Raw genomic sequence first — 6,000 nt, forward strand, 5'->3', positions numbered from 1 at the left:
CTCCCACTGCCCTGCCCTGACTCTTCTGGACTGTGAACACAGCCACATGTCGACCAGGGTTTTCGGGAATAGCCTCTATTTAAAATATTCTGCCTGATGAACTTGTCTGACCAGAGTCTGTGTGTGGGTTCTGAAATGCCAGCCGTCCTGTTCCAGGAGGTGGCCTTACCTTCCTACCCCCACCTGAAAACTCAGCCCCTCCCACCCACAGCCCAATCCACACCCCCTGCCAGGCCTGAAGCTGGGATCTTTTGAGGGGGGCTGGTCTCCCTTTATTGATTCCTGGGCCCAGGAAAAAGGACTACAGGAAGCCCCAGGTTCAGAAGAGGTTGGTGTGAGCCCCAGGCATGGGGAAGACTGGTTTTTGGGATGGTGCTGCCCTCTGGTGGTCCTGGGAAGGTCGACTGCAAACTTGCCTTTGCAGGCCAGCTTCAGGCCTTCCTTCTCTCAACAAACCTTTGTCCCATGCCTAGACTGCTCTGGGCCCTGGCCAGGATGCTAGGAGTGCAAAGAGGAGTGGAGCCCTATCTCCGCCCAGCTGGCAGCCCCACAGACACATCATTACTTGGCATCGCCACTGGATGACTAATAGATGTTGCTAAGTTAGCTCGGCCCACACTGAGCTCTTGCTCCCACTACCCAGCCGCTGTCCAACCTGCTCCTCTCCCGCCTCCCCATCTCAGGCGTGGATCCTCCGTTTTCCCCAAACCTAGGAGCTGTCCTCGATTCCTCTCTTCCTTCACCTGACCTCCGCCTCCAGGTATACCCCTGCTCTCATACAGCATTCCTGGCGTGTGTGTCTCTGAAGTACATGCTTGATCCTGTGTCCTGCTAAACCCTGGTCTGAGTCTCAATCACCTCTGGCCTGCATGCCTGCAGCAGCCTCCTCTCCACACGCCCTGCCTCTCTTGCAGCTCAAGCTTCTATTGATCTAAATCAAAACCTACCCTCAGTTACTGCCCCTGCACTTAGGATAAAATCCACCCCACTTCCTGTGGCCTGTAAGACCCGCACAGTCTGGGGCCTGCCCATCTCTCTAACTCAGCAATCTCCATCCTTCCCTTTCCTCTTAGTCTCCAGCCTCTCTGGTCTTCCTTCTGTCACTAGAACAAGCCAAATCCATTTCCACTTCTGGGGCCTTGACTTTACAGTTCCCTTGCCTGGACTGCCCTTCCCCACTTCCGGAGTGGCAGGCTGCTGCTCGTGCTGCCACCTTGTGGGCGGAAGAGCTCCTGCTCAGCGGTCTCTCCCTTGGTATCCCTGTTTGTCCTGGTCATTGCTGCGCCCCTCGCCCCCAGCACAAAGTAAAGGCTGCACAAAGAATCAAGACTCAGCGTTAGCCCAGTCTGGTGGGGAAGAAAACCCTTAAACTCGTATCTCCAGTTAACCTGGCAAGAGCTATAGTTTAAGGAAGTGAGGACACTTGGAAGAAGGCCAGGGGAGGGGTCGGAGAGGGTTGGGAAAAGTTTTGAACATGACATTATGTGCATGAGCGTGAGAGAGGCTAGCAGTTGGGACTTGGCACGTGCCAAGGCCCGGGAGTGCGAGTTCTGTCCTGCCGAGATCTCTCTTCTTCGCCTTCAGCCTGGGCTTTGCGGAGCAGGAGGGTGAGCTTGGGGCTTACCTGGCCTCAGCAGGTGTGTACCAGATTGACCGGGGGACACTCCCTCCCCCCCCAACATGGACAGCCACTCCTCTGATGTAGAGTGTCCAGACAGTGTCAGGCTCTGGCCAGGATGCTGGGAGTTGATTGATTCATTCCATTATTTGACAGTATTTGTTGAGCTCCTAGAAGATGCCAGGCAACTGTGCTTGGCCTTGTGGATCCAACACGGGAAGACACAGGCAAGGAGCTTATGGGCAAACCATACATGATAACAGCCGCTGACATGCGTTGGGTTCTCCTTATGTGCAGGGCACTGCAGAGCCCAGTTGATCTCATAGAAAGCGGGAAACATCCCCATGAGGCATGTGGCAAGTTCTGAGTCAAGAGCCTCTTCAGGTGAAGTCAGGGAAAACTCAGGACGGGCGTTTTTGTCAGAGCCAGAGGATGGGAGGGAAGCAGTTGTGTTAGGGGCAGGGAAAAGAGCTTTTCACATATGAAGAACAGTAGATGCAAAGGCCCCAAGGCAAAAAGGGCCCTGGTTATCCGGGAGGCTCCAACGTCACCAGGACGCCTGGGCCCTTCGCTCTTTCCTGCAGTGGGCAGGGACCTTGGGCGGGGATCGTGAGCCGCAGGCGCCAGCCCACCAACCATAGCAGGGCTTCAAGACCCCTAGCTCCTCCCGAACCGCCTCCCAGGAGCAGCGCCTCCTCCTGGAACTCTCTGGAAAGTTTACACACTCGCCGCACGGCCCCTGGGTCCAAGCTCCTTTTCCGCCTCGGAGGTTTTGCCGAGACCGGGCTCCAGGGAGCTGCCAGGCCCAGCCCTGTCCCCAAGCTCCGCCCTCATCCGGCCTCATCCTCCCGGAGCCCCGCCCAGCCCGCTTGGAACTCTGCCCAGCGCGCATGCGCCCCGGCGCCGCCGATCAGCCCATTCCCCGAGCAGCTTTGCACCTTGACGCTCCCAACCAGCTGTGAGTGTACGATGTGCGGTCTTGTCGCTCCCACTGGGCCCACATTGTAGCCGCTGGTACTTGCCATGTGTCGGGGGGTGGGGTAGGAAAGACTTGGAGTCGGATCCCAGTGCCACCGTCTAGAAACCCGGGTGGGTTCCCTAGGCAAGTTACTTAACTTCTCAGAACCTGGCCTTTTTAATCTGTACAAAGGGCGTCCCCGCGCGTGGCCTCACTGAATTGTTTTGAGGATTAACTAAAATAAGATGTGTGAAGCGGACCGGTCGCTGTGGCTCACGCCTGTAATCCCAGCAGTTTGGGAGGCCAAAGCGAGTGGATCACCTGAGGTCAGAAGTTCGAGACCAGTCTGGTCAATATGGCGAAACCCCATCTCTACTAAAATACAAAAATTAGCCAGGCGTGGTGGTGCGTGCCTGTGACTCCCAGCTACTTGGGAGGCTGAGACTGGAGAATCGCTTGAACCGGCGAGGTGGAGGTTGCAGTGAGCCGAGATCACACCATTGCACTCCAGCCTGGGTAACAAGAGTGAAACTCCTTCTCAGAAAAAAAATGTGTGAAGCGTTGGGCTGGGATAACGTCCTACCGAGTGACCACTGTCACACTAGAGAATCTTGGGGCTCATTTATGTCTCCCCCAGGCTTTCTCCATTATCTCTTTTTCTATATGTCCCTCTGTACCTCTTTCTTTGCCTTTCCTCCTCTGGGTCTTTCAAGGTGTGTTTCTCTCCCTGTCCCTCTGCCTGCTATCCTGTGGCATGCTCTGGGGAGGTGGAACTCCCTGCCCATTGGATTGGGGTAGGTGGGGAGAGGAAGGCAGAGGCTGGATGACAGCATTGACGTGGGAAAGCCAGGTGTCCCCAACCTCTGGGGTTTGCCCTCAGTTTCCTGCATATGCATGGGTGTTAGCGCTAATTTCCTTCTGAACCTGGGCTCTGAGAGTTGTGGCCTGGAAAGATGGTGAACAGACCGGTCTTGTTTTTGAGACAGGATCTCAACTCTGTCGCCCAGGCTGGAGTACAGTGGCACGATCATGGCTCACTACAGTGTCAAAGTTCCAGGCTGAGGTGATTCTCCTACTTCAACCTCCTGAACAGTGGGACTACAGGCGCATGCCACCTTATCTGGCTAATTGTGTGTGTGTGGGTGTGTTGTTTGAGACGGAGTCTCACTCTGTCTCCTAGGCTGGAGTGCAGTGGCGCTATCTTCAGCTCACTGCAACATCCTCCTCCTGGGTTCAAGTTCTCCTGCCTCAGCCTTCCCAGTAGCTGGGACTACAGGCACACGCACACCACCATGCCCGGCTAATTTTTGTACTTTTAGTAGAGACAGGTTTCACCATGTTGGCCAGGCTGGTCTTGAACTCCTGACCTCAGGCGATCCACCTGCGTCAGCCTCCCAAAGTGCTGGGATTATGGGCGTGAGCCACTGTGCCTGGCCTGATCCAGTCTGGAGCCACCACACCCAGCCTGTTTGTGTGTTTTTGTAGAGATGGGGTTTTGCCATGTTGACCAGGCTGGTCTTGGCCTTAAGCGACCCTCCCACTACGTGTGAGCCACTGTGCCTGGCGTGATCGTCTGGAGGAGATGGTTTCCCAGAGAAAGTAATAGGTAAATGGAGTAAGGCGTACCAGGTGAATGAACAGCACATGCAAAGGCCCAGAGATAGTGTTAATTGAAAAGTAGGCTATGGGTGGAGAGGGAGAGAGACAACTGATGGGCGATAAAGCCTGAGGGCCTGGCAGCCTCATGGGTCACATTACATGCCATATTCATACTTTATCCTGAGATGAACACAATGAAGGGTTTTAAGCAGGGGAGGGAAGTAGTCAGATCAGTCTTTTAAGGTAAATGTCTGGCTACCAACATGGAGGACAGGGGGTTGGGCTGGGGACCCTTGGGGCTCTTCTGTGGTTGAGGTTTAGACAGTGGTGGCTTCTACTAGGGTGGCAGGGATGAGATATGCTAAGAGGCAGATGGGTTTCTGAGATATTTAGGAGGCAAAATCGACACTCTTCCTTCCCTGGTAACATCCAAACATGGCCACATCCATATCCATCCTTGGGGAAAACAACATTAAATCAGCTCGTTGTCCAACACCCTTGTCCATTTCTAGACTGTGCTGCAGAATCAGAGATGGTCTTTTACTGTCAGTTTGGGAAGTAGGATGGGCAGAGATCCCCAGGTTCCTTTGGAGGTAGTGATGAAAGCCTGCTCAGATGGTACTGCTGCCCTCCTGAGACTCAGCAGTCAGCTAAGGAGGCAGTTCTCTGGCAGCACCTGGTGCACATACTTAAAGGCTGGAAGCTTCGACTCAACATGCTGGGTGATGAGAAGCAGTAGGATGAGGTAGGAGAAATGCTGGTCACAGCCTGCCTGAGCCAGACCCAGCTCAGTGACTTTTCTGCAGCTTTAGCAGAAGGAGGCTGGCCCTGGCTGATGGCTTGGCAGTGGTGGGGATGGAAGATTAGAGATGCCCCAGCCGCTTCTAAGGAGTGCTTCACTGGGTGCCTCTGCAGGGCTGCTCTGCCTTTTTGGGTGGGAAAATGTCAGGTAATCTCACACTTAAAACTGTTCACATCCATTAAAAAGGTCACCTTGGGGCTGGACGCAGTGGCTCATGATCACCTGAGGTCAGGAGTTCAAGACCAGCCTGGCCAACATGGTGAAACTCCTCTGTACAAAAATACAAACAAACAAAAAACAAAAACAAAAAAACTAGCTGAGCCTGATGGCATGTACCTTTAATCCCAGATACTCCAGAGGCTAAGGTGGAAGAATCGCTTGAACCCAGGAGGCAGAGGTTGCAGTGAGCCGAGATTGTGCCATTGCACTCCAGCCTGGGAGACAGAAAGACTCCATCTCAAAAAAAAAAAAGTTTACCTTTATGAAGTAAATGTTGTGTTTCTAGAAACAAGTGCTGCTTTTTGGTGTTTTTTTTTTTTAAAAAGCAAAGGAAATCCAAGTACAGATGCTGCACAGTTCTGCTGCTGCTGCTGAAGGGTGAAGCCAGGGGCTCCTTGGCCTTGGCCATGGCCTTCTGACTGACTTGCTCACACGCACACACCAAAGCAGAAAAGGTTTAGTTTTTGTTTTTAAAGGCTTTTTATTAAAAAAACAAAAACAAAAACAAAAAACCCCCAAACAAAAACAAAACCTAAATTAAAATATTTCCCATTGGAGGCTATCTTTTTTTGTCTTTTAAAAATTTTATTACACAAATATCACCCACTCCCACGTGTCAGAGGAAAGATGTCCTTGCTCTCTCTAAAGCAACAGTGGAGTACTTTTAGAAAACAAAACAAAGTCCAACTAGCTTCCTCCTTCCCTGGCCCAAAATAACCTCAATGTGTCAACTGAGAAGACTTACCCCTTAATGCTTACATTTAATTTAAACTTTTTAGCACAACATTGGAGACTGACTCTAAA

The sequence above is a fragment of the Aotus nancymaae genome, unplaced genomic scaffold (assembly GCF_030222135.1).
Source record: "Aotus nancymaae isolate 86718 unplaced genomic scaffold, 86718_ANA_hifiasm-v0.15.2.pri h1tg000059l, whole genome shotgun sequence".
Lineage (NCBI taxonomy): Eukaryota > Metazoa > Chordata > Mammalia > Primates > Aotidae > Aotus > Aotus nancymaae.